Source organism: Hypanus sabinus, chromosome 28 (assembly GCF_030144855.1).
Source record: "Hypanus sabinus isolate sHypSab1 chromosome 28, sHypSab1.hap1, whole genome shotgun sequence".
Taxonomy (NCBI): Eukaryota; Metazoa; Chordata; class Chondrichthyes; order Myliobatiformes; family Dasyatidae; genus Hypanus; species Hypanus sabinus.
This window is the reverse complement of record NC_082733.1, coordinates 44,047,635-44,064,485: the sequence shown is the minus strand read 5'-3', so window position 1 is coordinate 44,064,485 and position 16,851 is coordinate 44,047,635. Positions and strand designations below refer to the sequence as shown.

Here is a 16,851-nt window from a genome sequence, read left to right as displayed (position 1 = left end):
CACCTTCACTTTATCTCATATACGTACATCTCCTCCACTCAGTACTTTTGGCATAGCTTGACCTCTTCTGCCAGTTATATTTTGTTCTCATTCTGTCTCTATCTTTCTAATACCGCGAAGAAACTAAAAAGTCAATAGCACAACTAAATTATTTTTTATCCAAACTGCAATATGATCTCAGAAATGAGACACTTGTACACTGTTTAAACTACACTCTAGTGCTCTATTATTGGCATCTGAACTCTGATTTATCTCAAAGCTTTGGATTTCTTTTCTATTATAACATTGGTTTGCAACATCTGAATTGGATTACAGCTCCACCACGGCTACCCATTACTCTATATTTACAATTTGTTCTGTAGGATAACCCATACTTCAATATGATCAAAAATATTCAATAATCTGTTATTAAATTAGGGTTTATCATTGAACATTGCAAACAGATGTTTTACTCCCAAACCACATACAATAAAAATCATAAACTGTCATTAAACAGTGCACAAGCTGTTATTTATAGCACATAACTACAGTTCAAAATCCCACTGGACTGAATTGCCAACCTGCTGAAAGCAGTTACTGTGAGTATTTGTGCCCTCTTTTGATCTGAAGATGGGTGCCCTGGTAGAGGGCATACCTATTGCCAATATCCCAAACTTCCAACTAGTCCACTCACTATTCGAGTCAATACTGCTTCTGTGCAGCTCAGAATCTCTCAGTTTGTGTGTTGACAAATGATCCCTGGGATCAGTGATCTAAGCAATGCTGAGGTTTGCAAATAAGTCGTGAGAATTGTCTGTATTAGACCAAGAAAGAAATAAGATTATAGCTCAATCTGGAATTTACTGCCATGGAATAGCACAGTAGTGTAGTAGTTAGCTTAATGCTATTATAATGTCAGTGAGCAGGGTTCAATTCCCGTAACTGTCTGTAAGTAGTTTGTACATCCTTCCTGTGACCATGTGGGTTTCCTCCAAATAATTCACTTTCCTCCCACATTCCAAAGACATATGGGTTAGTATGTTAATTGGTTGCATAGCTATGACTGGGCAGTGTGGGCTCATTGGGTCAGAAGGGCATGGTACTATTCTGTATCTCTAAATAAAATAGAATGCAACTTAACAGGGAACTTCAAACAAACTAAGAAATTTCATTAGATAACTTGATCTGCCATTTTCTTGATTTGCCATTGTAATTTCTGGGAAGACTAGTTTACAACTAGTTAATCAGATAACAGGTACTTTTGGAAATGGATGCAGAAGTAAGAGTCTTACAGCACAGAAACAAGCTTTTTGGCCCATCTAGTCCATGATGAGCTATTAATCTGGCTAATCCCATCAACTTGCACCTGGACCAGAGCCCTCCATAGCAACAGAGTTAGGCCACTTGGCCCATCAAGTCTGCTCCACCATTTCATCATGGCTAATTGAATTTTCCTCTCAGCCCCAGTCCCCTGCCTTCTTCCCATAATCCCTTGATCAATCAAGAATCTATCAACATTTGCCTTAAATATACATAAAGATTTAGCCTCAGCAGTTACCTGTGGCAAAGAATTCTACAGATTCACCACTCTCTGGCTGAAAAATTCCTTATCCTTTCAGTTATAAAAAGATGTTCCTCTATTCTAGGGGTGCGCCCTCTGGTCTTAGACTCTCCCAGCATAGGAAACATACTCTCCACATCCACTCTTTCAAGGCTTTTCAACATTCAATAGGTTTTAATAAGGTCACCCTGCATTCTTCTGAATACTAGTGAATACAGGCCTCAAGTCATCAAATGATCCTCATATGACAAGCCGTTCAATCTTGGAATCATTTTTGTGAACCTCCTTTGAACTCTCTCCAGTTTCAGCACATCCTTTCTAAGGTAAGGGGCCCAAAACTGCTCAAAATACTCCAAGTGAGGCCTCACCTGTGCTTTATAAAGTCTCAACATCACATCCTTGCTTTTATATTCTAATCCTCTTGAAATGAACACCAACATTACATTTGCCTTCCTTACCACAAACTCAATCTGCAAACTAACCTTCAGGGAATCCTGTACAAGGACTCCCAAGTCCCTTTGCTCCTCAGTAGTTTGTATTTTCTCTCCATTTAGAAACTAGTCAGCCCTTTCATTTCTTCTACCGAAGTGCATGACCATACACTTCACAATAATGTATTCCAGCTGGCATTTCTTTGCCCATTCTCCCAATCTGTTTAAGTCTTTTTGCAGCCTCTCTACTTCCTCAAAACTACCTACCCCTCCACCTATCTTCCTATTGTCTGCAAACTTTGCAACAAAGCCATCAATTCTGTTATCCAAAGCACTGACTGTGAAAAGAATCAGTCCCAACATAGATCCCTGTGGAACACCACTCGTCACCAGCAGCCTGCCAGAAAAGGCTCCCTTTATTTCTACTCTTCGCCTCCTGCCAATCAGTCACTGCTTTATCCATGCTAGAATCTTTCCTGTAATACCATAGGCAGCCTCGGTACGGCACTTTATCAAAGGCCTTCTGAAAATCCAAGTACACAACATCAAATGATTCCCCTTTGTCAATCCTACTTGTTATTTCTTCAAAGAATTCTAACAAATTTGTCAGGTAAGCTGTACCCTTGAGGAAACCAGGCTGACTACTTTGCACACTACATAACCCCACCTGGATACCTGGAACTCCCACCGTACTGCTAGTGTCTTCCACAGTGAAGGCTAATGCAAAATACTTATCCAGTTCATCCGCCAGTTCGTTGTCCAGCAGTCTGATATCCACTCTTGGTCTCTTTTACGTTTTATTTGAAGAAACTTTTGGTATCCTCTTTAATAATATTGGCTAGCTTACTTTTGTATTCCATCTTTACCTTCTTGATGACCTTTTTAGTTTCCTTCTGTCAGCTTTTAAAGGCTTCCCAATCCTTTAACTTCCCACTAATTTTTGCTCTATTATATGTCCTCTCTTTACTTTTCTACTGGCTTTGACTTCTCTTGTTTACCATGGGTGTGTCATCTTCCTCCTTGGGATGTATATAATCCTTTGCCTCCCAAATTGTTTCCAGAAATTCCAGCAATTGCTGTTCTGCCTTTATCCCTGTCAGTGTTCTTTTCCAATCAATTCTAGCCAACTCCTCTCTCATGCTTCTGTAATTCCCTTTACTCCACTGTAATATTGAGACATCTGACTTTAGCTTCCCCTTCTCAAATGTCAGGGTGAATTTGATCATATTATGATCAGTTACCCCTGAGGATTCTTTTACCTTAAGCTCTCTAATCAATTCTGGTTCATTGCACAACACCCAGTCCAGAATAGCTGATCCCTAGTGAATCCCCTAGAACAAGAATTGTTCTAAAAAGTCATCTTATAGGTACTCTAGAAATTCCCCTTCCTGGAAGCCTACCTACATATTGCAGTCCCCCAGGACTATTGTAACAGCTCCCATCAGGGTCTTTTTACCCTTGTAATTCCTTAGCTCTATGCATACTTCAACAACTTCCAAACCTATGACACCTCTTTCTGTTGTTTTGATTTCATTTTTTTACCAACAGAGCAATGCTGGCCCCTTTGCTTCCGTGTCTGTTCTTTCGATACAAAGTGTATCCTTGGACACTAAACACCCAGCAATATTCATCTTTCAGTCATGATTCAGTGAAGCCTACAACATCATACTTGCCAGTCCGCAACTGTGCTGCAAGTTCATCTACCTTAGTCCGTATACTGCGTGCATTCAAATACCATAAGATTATAAGGCATTGGATGCAATTAATCCGCTCTGCCATTTCATCATGGCTAATCCTGGACCTCATTCAACCCCATACACCTACCCTCTTACCATATCTCTTGATGCCCCAACCAGTCAGGAAACTACCAACTTCCACTTTGAATATACCCACAAACTTGACCTCCACCACAATCTGTGGCAGGGCAATCCAGATTCACCACTCTTTGGCTAAAAAAAAATTCCTCCCTACTTCTGTTCTTAAAGGTCGCCCCTCAACTTTGAGCCTGTGCCCTTGAGTGCAGGATACCCCCAGCAGAGGAATCATCCTCTCCACATCCACCTTTCAACATTCAGTAGATTTCAATGAGAACCCCATACATTCTTCTAAATTCCAGTGAGCATAGGACCAAAGCCCCCAAACGCTCCTCATTTGTTAACCCCTTCATTGCCACAATCATCCTCGTGAACCTCCTCTGGACTCTCTCCAATGACAACACATCCTTTCTGAGATAAGCAGCCCAAAACTGTTGACAATATTCCCAGTTTGGCCGAACTAGCATCTTATAAAGCTGCAGCATTACCTCTTTTTTTAATATATTCTATTCCCCTTGAAATAAATGCCAGCATCGCATTTGCCTTCTTTACCACAGACAACCTGCAAATGAACCTTCTGGGAGTATTGCAGGAGAATTCCTAAGTCTCCTTCTGATGTTTGAATTTTCTCCCCAGTCTGCACTATTGTTCCTTTTACCAAAATGCATTATCATACATTTCCCAATACTGCATTCCATCTGCCACTTCTTTGCACATTCTTCTAATTTGTCTAAGTCCTACTGCAATTGCATTGCTTCCTCAGCAATACCAACCCCTCCACCTATCATTGTACCATCCGCAAACTTTGCCACAAAGCCATTAATTCCATTATCTAAATCATTGACAAACAATGTGAAAACTAGCGGTACAATACTGACCCCTGAGGAACATCACCAGTCACTGGCAGCCAACCAGAAAAGACCTTTTATTCCCCCACTCACTGCCTCCTGCCTGTCAGCCATTCCTCTATCCATGCCGGTATCTTTCCTGTAATGCCATGGGATTTTATCTTGTTGAGCAGCCTCGTGTGAAGCATCTTATCAAATGCCTTCTGAAAATCCAAGTAAATGACATCCATTGCCTCTCTTTTGTCCACACTGCTTGTTACTTCCTCGAAGAATTCTAACAGATTTGTCAGGCAAGATTTCCCTTTACAGAAACCATGCTGACATTGACTTATTTATCCCTAATCTCCAAGTACCCCAAAACTTCATCCTTAATAATGGACTCCAACACTTTCCCAACTACTGAGGTTAGGCTAACTGACCTGTAATTTCCTCTCTCTTGTCTTCTTCCCTTCTTAAAGAGTAGAGTGACATTTGCAATTTTCCAGTCCTCAGGGACCATGCCAGAATCAAGTGATTCTTAAAAAATCATGACCAATGTATCCATTATCTCATCAGCAACCTCTCACAGGACTCTGGGATGTAGTCCATCTGGTCCATGTGACTTATCCACCTTAAGACCTTTGAGTTTGCCTAGCACTTTTTTTCTTTGTAATAGCAAAGGCACTCACTCCTGCTCCTTGACACTCATGGACCTCTGGTACACTGCTAGTGTCTTCCACGGTGAAGAATGAAGCAAAGTACTTATTAAGTTCAACACGAGTGAATCTGCAGGTGTTCACCTGCTATTTCTTTGTCCCCCAATACAACCTCACCAGCATAATTTTCCAGTGGTCCAATATTAATTCTCATCACCCTTTTATTCTTTATATATAGCTGTAAAAACATTTATGTTTACTTTATATTATTGGCTCATTTGCCCCATATTTCATCTTTTGTAGCTTTTTTAGTTGCCTTTTGTTGGATTTTAAAAGCTTCCCAATCATCCAACCTCCCACTCACTTTTGCTACTTTATATGCCCTTTCCTTGGCTTTATGAAGTCCTTAACTTCTCTTGTCAGCCACAGTTGCCTACCCCTGCCATTTGAGAACTACCTCCTTTGTGGAACACATCTATCCTGCGCCTTGTGAACTATTCCCAGAAACTTCAGCCACCTCTGTTCTTGCGTCATCCCTGCCAATACCCCCTTCAATCCACCTGGGCAAGCTCCCCTCTCATGCCTCTGTAATTCCCTTTATTCCATTGCAATACTGATAGATGTGTCTTATGCTTCTCCCTGTCAAATTGCAGTATGAGTTCAATCATATTATGACTCCTAAGGTTTCCTTTACGTTGAGCTATCTAATAATATCGGGTTATTACACATCACCCAATCTAAGAAGATAGCCTTTCCTCTAGTAGGGTCAAGCACAGCTGCTCTAAAAATACAACTCCTTCAGTCTTGTATTCACCCTTTTTGATTTTGTCTGCCTTTTACATTGCAAGTCACCCTGTTGACTGCATGTTTGCCCTATCAACAGCCTTTCCTTACTACACATTGCCTCTGTTTGTAAACTAGATACCTCACCTCCGCACTATCATTCGCCTTTCCTACAATAATTCTTGCTTTGAAATATATGCAGCTCAGGACACTAGTCCCACCATGCTGAACCTTTTGACTCCTACCTTTGTCTGAGGTCTTACCAGCACACACATCCTGTTCAGGCCCTCTGGTTCCAATCCCCCGGCCACTCTAACTTAAAACCCACAATGCAATATTAACAAGCTTTCCCGCCTTCCAGTTCCGATGCAAATCATCCCTTCTGTACAGGTCTCACCTTTCCTGGAAGAGAGCCCAATGATCCAAAAATCTTTTGCCCTCCCTCCTACATCAACTCCTTAGCCACATATTAAATTGTATAATGTTCCTAGATCTGGCCTCACTGGCAAATGGTTTGCATAACAGAGATCACAACCCTGGAGGTCCTGCCCTTTAACTTACTGCTTAAATCCCTGAACTCCCTATGCAGAAGCTCATCACTCGTCCTTCCAATGTCATTGATACCTACATCGACCACAACCTCTGGCTGTTCACCCTCCCACTTAAGAATGCTGAGGATTCAATCCAAGATATCCCAGACACTGGCACCCAGGAGGCAACATACCATCCAGGAATCTCATTCTCACTCACAGTAACTCCTGCCCATTCCCCTAACTAACAAAACCATATTACCACCGCGTGCCTCTTCTCCACCTTGCCCTTCTGAGTCACAGAGGCAGACTCAATGCCAGAGACCCGACCACAGTGACTTTCCTCTATTAGGTCATCCCACCCGCCCCCCACCAACAAAGTGATATACCTGTTGTTGAGGAGGACGGCCACAGGGGTACTCTGCACTGGCTCCTTAACCTCTTTCCCCTTTTGCAACTAATGCACAAATGAATTTAAATTGCGCTCAAAAGTTCTCTCTCTCTACCTCGTTGGATGTTTAGTATATTTCACTATCATACACAATCACATTTCCTTTTCCAACTTCTAATGCAGATGGTATTGACCATGTGGAGTTTGCAATGATTTGCCTGTAGATTTTAGAAATGGCTTATTTATACTGCTTTTATTGAAGAGATTATTCAGTGCACACATGTGGTTGTCACTGGGCAAAACACTGCACAGCACAAAACTTTTGTGCATGCTGGGTATTACAAATTAGAGGGAACATTGTGTTGGGTGGTCTATAATATACTCATTAAAGTGGTCATCCCTTTCTTATTCTTAGCTTCACCTATAAAGCCTCAGTAGACAAGTTCTGCAATTTGTCCTGCCTGAGCACTGCCGTGACATTTTCCCAGCAGTGCTAGCTATAAATACTTTTATATCTCACTTCCTCATGGGTAATTAATATGAAAACCTCTGGTTACATTGTTTAAGTATCTTTGAAGTAGGGGTATGAAGACAAGTGAAACAGCTGAGAAGCATTACCAGACTTTTCATGTCAATTGCCTGCGAAATGAAAGATATTATTTTATCAATTAGCATAAAAACTGTCTGTGTTTTTCAGCCCAAGTAGATTTAAGTAGAACAGAATTCACCACATAAGCTAGGGCTGAACTCAGATCTGCAGCATCCACTGTAGTTAGTGTTTATATAATGAAATAATCAATTAGGTACATGACCTGATGGGTCTCATTCAGTACTGAAGCTCAGGCTTGTTTAGAACACACAAGAAACAGTAAAGTGAAGTAGCAGGTCCTTCAGCCCATTATGTCTGTATTGACCATGATGCCAATTTTAACTAATCCATTTGTCTGTACATGGTCTATGTTCCTCCATTTTCTGTCTGTTCACGTATCTATCCAAATTCCTCTAAGATGTTCCTATTGCATCTGTCTCCACTACTTCCCCCGGCAGTGTGTTCCATACACCTGCCACTTTCTGTATACAAATCGTGCCTTGTACGTCTCTTTTAAACTTTCCCTCTCTTGCCTTAAAGCTATCCTCTCAAGTATTTGGCATTTCTACCTTGGAAAAAAGACTATCAACCCTATCTATACCTGTCAAGGCTTTATATACTTCTATCGTAATAGCCCTGATACTACAGAGGCTAATACTACAGAGAAATCTAGATTTGTCCAACCGCTCCCTTATAGCAAATACTCCAACCCTGACAAATATCCAGGTGACCCACTTTTGTACCCTCTCCAAAGCCCCCATTCCTGCAACGCAGCAAACAGAACTGCACACAATATTCTGATTCTGGCCTAAACAAAGCATTATACAATGTGACTTCCCAACTTTTATACACAATACCCTGACCAAAAAAGGAAAATATGCCATACACTTTATTTTCTATCCTATCTGCTTATATCAAACGGTAGTAAATCAAGACAATTGGACTTGCTGTGTTGTCCAAGATGTTTCACCGCTCATCTAAGAGGCTTCTACAGTTCCGATCCATGGAGGGTAGCTTTCCAGCTTATAAACCTTTAAACACATCACAGAGTTTATAAGCTGGAAAACTACCCACCATGGATCAGAACTGGAGAAGCCTCTTGGTTGAGTGGCAAAACGTCTTCTAGACAAGACACCAAGTCCAGTTGCCTTGACTTTGTACTGCTTGATATACAGTGACCGAGGTGACTGGGAACCTTCATAGACATCCTATCTACTTGTGTTGTCAACTACAGGGAACTATAGGCTTGCATCCCAAAACTCCTGTGTATGTCAAGGGTCCTGCCATTTACTGTACACTTTCCTCTTACGTTTGATCTTCCAAAGTGCAACACCATCACGATTTTCCAGATTAGCCTCCAAATCCCAATTCTCCACAATATCTGCAATATATCTATGACCTGCAGTATTTTGATAACCTTCTTCACTATCCGCAATTAGATCAATTGTAATATCGTCTACAAACTTATTGATCACCCCATATATATTTTCATCCAGATCACTGATCATTTATATAACCAACACTTTAACATGCCTGAAATAACCACTCTGAATTTATTCTATGTTCAGTTGGAGGATGGAGAACTAAACTAAAGGGAAAAACATCCATTTTGTGGAGCTGCCATAATCAGACCAGAGCTACACTGGCAGATATCTGGGAGAATGCTTTGGACACAATTAATTTATAGCCCATGGTCACCTGGAGTTGGAAAGAAAAATGCAGTAAATCAAATAATCAATTAGTTAAAAGATCAGTTTGCCACTGTGCTGAACTAGGTCATCAGAGTTCACTTGCATTGTTCCTACATTAAGATTAAACCAATACACAGGTTTCACCTTTATCTGCATTGCAGTAGCACATCAATTTATTGTTGCAATCGAAAAGCTCATCATGTCTGAAAATACTTAATAAGTGAAAATTTCACAGGCTAATATAGAGCCAAGGAATAGCATTAGCAAATGCTTAAAATTACAGAAGCTGGTTATGAAATTTCTGTAACAATATTGGCACAATGCAGATTTAACTTTGAAAATAAGTCTTGATGGGCCATTTATAAAAATTAACAAGGCAGATTTAATTTAAAAGTTGGCTCCTGATCCCAATTTTAAGAAATGAAAGACTGTAACTGGGGAAAAAATTTGTTGGAATGCAGCCCAGAATATAAATAAAAGTTATTAAAAATGTGAGCTATTAAATCATTCTGAACAGTTTTATCTTTCCAAAGTAAAATACAATGCTCCATGTGATAAACTGAAAACTTTTAATTTATTTATGCATCTTTCTTACTTAGGATTGTGGAAGCATTTATGAAATTGCCTAGTCATTGAAAACACACAATTTGAATGGATATCCGGAGGTCTGACTAATGATATTACATGGGTTGCATTTCCCTCCAGCAAAAAATTCTGTAATTGTTCTCAAGTAATAGTAATGAACAGAAAATCCCTTACACTTGTAAAGTCATTCAATTAATTTTGTTTTAATAACCTTTCTGATGAGGTTTATTTCTTTTCAGTAAAATCTCAAAGATGTGATCATAAATATAATTTATTCCATAATAGTTTTTAAAAAGATTCCTACTGAGTGATGAAATATATGATGGTTTAAAATTAGATTACTTACTGAAATATTTTAAAATTATTCTTCTGTTCACTCTATATGTTATTTCATTTTGTCCCATTCCATACTTTTGAACACGCCTGTGGTGAACTACATATACCTGTTTGGACATGCCCCCCCCACCCCCACTGACTGCTCCTGTGGCTCCTCCCACTGACTGTGGCTCCTCCCACAGACCCCGGTATAAAGGCAATTGGGGCCTGAGCCCTGCCTCTCAGTCTCCAGGATATAGCATGGTGGTCAATTGCTGCTTGTTCTTTCTTCCAGTCAATAAAGCCAATATCTCACCTCCCGTCTCAGAGAGTTATTGATGGTGCATCAAAGCCATGCTACGTTGCATCAGCCAGGAGGACATGCAGCAGCCTCTCTGTGTACCTCTGCACATTTGACAATGCTACATGGTCATTAGCGTAGAGGAAGGCTACACTTTTCATCTGCGTCAGCTATAAAATTGATGCACATAACAAATCCTGAGGGAGTCTGTGGTCAATTCTCATAGACTCATGGAATCACAGAGCACAAAAACAGGCACTTCTGCTCATAAAGACTATGCCAAACATAAAGCAACCATCTATACTAATCCTATTTACCAGCTCTTGGGTTGTAGACTTCTATGAATTGGGTACATTCTAAAGGGCGAGGAGGACAGCATAGAGTCATAAAACACTGCAACACAGAAACAGGCCCTTCGGCCAATTCAGTCGATGCCAGACTATTAACTTGCCTAGTGCCATTGACCTATACATAGCCCTCCATACCTCATCCATCCATATACCTGTCCAAATTTCTCTTAAATGCTGAAATCGAACTCAAATCCACTATTTCCACTGGCAGCTCGTTCCACAATCTCACCACCCTCTGAGCGAAGAGATTTTCCCTTATGGTTCCATTAAACATTTCCCCTTTTACCCTTAACCCATGACCTCTAGTTCTAGTCTCACCCAACCTCAGTGGAAAAGGCCTACTTCCATTTACCCTATCTACACTCATTAAAATTTTGTATACATCCATAAACTCTTCCCTCATTCTCTTACGCTCTAGGGAATAACGTCCTAACCTATTCAACCTTTCATTATAACTCAGGTCCTCAAAGTGGTCATAGTGTACAATAGTATTAACAACAGAGGTAGACAGAGGGATGAAATTCTCCATCTTCCTATTTCTCCCATGATCCATTCTTCTTTCCTATCAGGTTCCTCTTTCTTCAACTCGCTACCTCCCATCCCACCTTCTCACTTCATCACCTCTCTCCACTACCTACACATGTTCCCCCTCACCTGGTCCCACCTTTCACCTGCCAGCTTGTACTCCTTCCCCTCCCTCCTCCTCCTCATTCTGGCTTCTTCCCACTTCCTTTCCAGTCCTGATAAAGAGTCTCAGCACAAAACATTGACTCTTTATTCCTCTCCACAGGTGCTGTCCAACCTACTGAGTTCATCCAGCATTTTGTATGTGGTGGTCTGGATTTCCAGCATCTGTAGAAACTCTTATGTTTATGAGGTTCTGAAAAGTGAAATCAAGGAGACAGCAAAAAATTAAAAAGCAAGACCTCTCAGGAGCTCTCCAGTGCCATGAACTAATATTGGGATTGCCTGAGCACCTGCAGCTTACTTGAGGAAGAACTTGTTAAGTACACCCAAGAAAGTTGTTTGAGGCTCTCGTTCTGGAGACGGGGCAGTACTCAAACTTATCTTAGGAAATGAAACTACACAAGTGGTGCTGCTGGTGTGGAAACACTTTATAAGAACTGTAACCGGAATTCTGTAAGTATCAAGGTAGCTATGGACAAGGGAATTTCTGCAGGTGCAGGAAATCCAAGCAACACACAGAAAATGCTGGAGGAATTCAGCAGGCCAGGCAACATCTATGGAAAAGAGTACAGTCGATGTTTCAGACTGAAATCCTTCATCAGGAGTGTGAGGTCAGAAGTCAGAGTAAGAAAGTGGGGGAGAGGAGATGGAACAACAAGGTGACAGGTGAAATTGGGGGGTGGGGCAGGAGAGGAGTGAAGTAAAGAGCTGTGAAGTTGATTGGTGAAAAAGATACAGGGCTGGAAAGTGGAGCATCTGATAGGAAAGGACAAAAGGCCGTAGAAGAAAGAAAAGGGGAGGGGCAACTGAGGGAGGTGATAGGTAGGTGAGAGAGGGAAATGAGAATGGTGAAGTGGGAGGGCATTACCAGAAGTTTGAGATATTGATGTTCATGCCATCAGGTTGGAGGCTAGCAGACAGAATACAAGGTATTGCTCCTCACAGCAGTACAGACCAAGGACTGACATGTCAGAATGGGAATGGGAAGTGGAATTAAATTGGGTGGCCGCTGGGAGATTCCACTTTTTCTGGTGGGCAGAACATAGGTGCTCAGCAAAGCAGTCTCCCAATCTGCATCGGGTCTCACCAATATAGAGGAGGCCACACAGGAGCACTTGACACAATAAATGACCCCAATAGACTCACAGGTGAAGTGTCGCCTCACCTGGAAGGACTGCTTGGGGAGGGAGGAACGGATGGTCGTGAGGGAGGAAGTGTAGGGGCAGATGTAGCACTTGTTCTGTTTGCAAGGATAAGTGTCAGGAGGGAGATAGTGGGGAGGGAGGAACGGACAAGGGAGATGCGTAGGGAGCGATCCCTACGGAAAGCAGAAAGTGGGGTGGAGGGAAAAAATTGCTTGGTGGTGGGATCCTGCTTAAGATGGCAGGAATTACAGAGAATTATATGCTGGACACAGAGGCTAGTGGAGTAGTAGGTGAAAATAAGAGGAACTCTATCCCTGGTGGGGTGGTGAGAGGATGGGGTGAGGGGTAGACATGTGCAAAATGGAAGAGGTGCGGTTGAGGGCAGTATTGATGGTGGAGGAAGGAAAGCCCCTTTCTTTAAAGGAGGCAGACATCTCCTTAGTTCTAGAATGAAATGCCTCATCCTGAGAGCAGATACAGCAGAGATGGAAGAATTGAAAGAAAATGGAAAGGGATAGGGTTAGTCCTTGTTGAGGTCTTAAAGTATAGACAATCTGAATTGGCTTTGCACCCTCTACAGTGAAATCTCAGCCTTTCTATAATCTGACCATTGAAACTGTACACAGCACTCAGAAGTCCTTGTGAAGAATCTCGACTGTTTGGTTACATACATGGATGAGAAGGGTATGAGGGCTATGGTCCAGTTGCAGATTAATGTGATCAGGCAAAATAACAGTACGTCCTCTGGCTCTATGCACAGACTGCCATTTTGTTTTCTAATTGGCATACTCTATCTGAGGGATCTGACCAGTGGGGAAAGAAGGCTGAAAAAGGCAGATGGAATTTAATTGTGAGATGTTGCACTTTGGCGGGGGTGGGGGGGGGGGCAGGAACCAAATCAGGGTAAGACACACCCAGTGAATAGTAAAGCACTGAGATGTGTGATAGAACAAAAGGATTTGGGAATACAGATACAGATCCATAATGCTTTGAAAGTAGCATCACAGGTTGATAGGGTCATAAAGAGAGCTCTTGAGACATTGTCTTTCATAAATCAAAGTACTGAGTACAGGAGTTGGGATGTTGTGATGAAGTTGTATAAGACGTTGAGGCCAAATTTAGAGAATTGAGTGCAGTTCTGATCACCTACCTACAGGAAAGGTGTAAAGAGGATTGAAAGAGTGCAGAGACAATTTACACAATATTGCCAGAACTTGAGGACCTGAATTACAGGATTAGTTGAATAGGTTAGGACTTTATTCCCGGGATCATAGGACAATGACGAGAGATCTTATAGCTACGTACAAAACTATAGTCGCTAGGGTAACTGTATACAGGCTTTTTCTCCATAGTTTGGATGAGACGAGAAGTAGAGGTCATAAATTCTGGGTGAAAAGTGAAATCTCACTCAGAGAGTGGTGAGAGTGTGGAACGAGCTACCAACAGAAATTGTGGTTGTGGGTTTGATTTCACATTTAAGAGAAGTTTGGATAGGTACTTGAGTGAAAGAGGTATGGAAGACTGTGGTTCAGGTGCAGATTGATGGGATTAGGCAGAAAATCAGGCTGGCATGGATTAAATGGGCCTATAGGTCAGTTTCTGCTCTGTAGTGCTTTATAACTTTCAAGATATGTTCTTAATCTTGTCTTCCAGTAATATTTCATGCTCCCTCTTTGGGTTCCTAATTTCTTTCTTCATTACCCTCCTTAAACTCTCTATGCTCCAGAAGAACCTCAGCTGTTCCCATTTCTCTATATCTGCCTTTTTTCCCCTGGCCCTCAGTATCCTTTGATATCCAGGGTTCCTTGGACTTGCTGCCCATAGCTTTCACCCCATTGGAATATGTTATTTACTGAATTGTCATTACCTCGCTTTTGTATGATGTGAACACATCTGCAAGTGTTGTTTCCTGTCTACTTCTGCCAGGTCCAGTCTAATGGTATTGAGATCAACCTAATTCACCACTGGTTAATCCCAAATAGCCTCAACCCTTTCCATAACTCCTTGAAACTTCAAAGAGCTTATGGTTAATTATTTAATTATTTATGGTTTCATATTGCTATATTTCTTCACTATTCTTGGTTGGTGCAGCTGTAATGAAACCCAATTTCCCTCAGGATCAATAAAGTATGTCTGTCTGTTAACTTGAAAGAGCTTCTACCTCTAAAATAGTCTCCCATGGACAGTTTCTCATGGAAGACAGTGTATAGCCCATGTTTGCTCCTTTCATATCTCCACCCACCTATCCATTACTTTTGAAACAAGTGAAGGCCATTCACCCTTTCAAATTAATATCTTTAACCTCATGATACATGGCTACTTCCAGAAATATTTTTGACAGTTCTTCACAGGCAACTTTCATTATTCACAAAATGTTAGAATTATGTTTGCCTAAGGCAAGCAATCACAGCAACACATTCATTACATCATCTCACACTAATGAGATCTGTCAACATAAATAAATTATCAGGACAAGCAACCAAACTACACTCCATAAGATCACCCTTCAATATGGCAAGAGACACAAGAAGGTGAATACTTCAATGGGACAAGGGACTACTGAGGGAAGAAAAAAAATCTCCCTGCATTATACCAGTTACGAACTGCACATACAGAAGTTAATTCAACATCCATCATAAATCAATTTAAGAAGGCTTGAATCAACAAACAGAAGAAAATAAAATACAGTTCAAAATTAAAGCGTTAAGTATAATTACCTATACAATTAATAGAGGAATTATTTTAATTGTTGTGATTGAAAAGGTAGTTTTATAGCATAATTCAGTTATATCATTCCCTGGGTATTCTAACCCATCCAATTATGAATGGTGATGGACAAATAAACAGCGAATGGGAAGTGGAAAGGTTCTAAAAACAAGGCTGAACCATTTGTATGTGTTTTCAGACCAACAAGCTAAGTGAATGATACATCTCAGATTCCTTCTGAACCTGCATTAGGGTTAGAACCCTAGTTGGAACCTAATTCACAATCTGAGTTTCATTAGGACTGCTCAGCTCCAGATATCACAGCTGAACTTCGGAAGTGAGGTGAAAGTAACTGCCCTGAACATCATGGCAGCAAGTAATAGAATGTCCTCGGGGAACCCTGCTAAAATTTAATCAATGGGTATTAAGGGAAAATACCCCAATGATTGGAGTCAAAGTTTACACCAGGAAAACAGTTGTAGTGGTTGAAAGTCAATAATCCCTGTGCCAGAACATTGCTGCTGGAGCTCCTTGGAGCAGTGTCCCAGACCAACCATCTTCAACTGTGTCACCAATAACCTTCCAGTTCAATGTTATTATCATTCCAACCATATAAATGCCATATACTGCCAAATGAGACAACATTTGTCTGGACCAAGGTGTACAACACAGTACATATAACTCACACACAACACAAAGTAATACTACCACAAATTAATTAACAAATAATAAGGAGAATATACGTTAAAAAGTAATTAGTATAACATTACTGGTGCTTCACGTGTGATGAGACCTGCATGGTGTAGGGAGTTCAGTAATCTTAATGCCTGGGAGAAGAAGCTGTTTTCTGTCCTAACATTTCCTGTCCTAATGCTACAGTACCTCCTGCCTGAGGGAAGGGAGTCAAAGAGATTGTTGAGTGTGTAGGAGGGATCACTGACAAAACTAAGAGACCTGTGTACTCTGCATTCCTGATATATATCTTTGATGGGTGGAAGAGAGACCCCAATGATCCTCTCAGCAGTCCTCCCAATTTTTTGTAGGGCTTGCGGTCAGATGCCTGTACCAGACTAATGACCCAAAATTCAGCTGCACCTGCCAGATAAAAACTGTGGACACAAGAACAGATGAGAGCCTGGGTATCCTGCAATGTGTAATACTTTTACACCTCTTGGTAAACACTTCAGTTTCACATTCTTAAGTCATTATTTCCCACACACAAAGCCATTCTAACTACTTCTAATTGTTCCTTGCAGTTCCAAATCCAAATAAATCCTATTCCTCAAAATATCATCCAATTACTTTCCCAGCTCTGATGCAAGGCTCACCAGTTTGTAAGGATTAATTCTGCCACCCTTTTGAAGTAAAGGCACAGCATTAGCTACCTTCTGATCTTTGGGTACCTCACCTGTGGCTGATGGAGATACAAAATTTTCTACCAGGGTCTCAACGATTTCTTCCCTTGCTTCCCACAATGTCGTGGGCACACCTGGCGAAGCCCTGCAGATTA

At 41.1% G+C, this 16,851-nt stretch overlaps 1 protein-coding gene across 1 annotated transcript in view; it reads right to left on the bottom strand.

Annotated features, from left to right (window-relative positions):
• Window positions 1-16,851, bottom strand: part of megf11 (multiple EGF-like-domains 11) — a 398,256-nt gene that overhangs the window by 276,360 nt on the left and 105,045 nt on the right. The gene's annotated exons all lie outside the window — the stretch shown is intronic.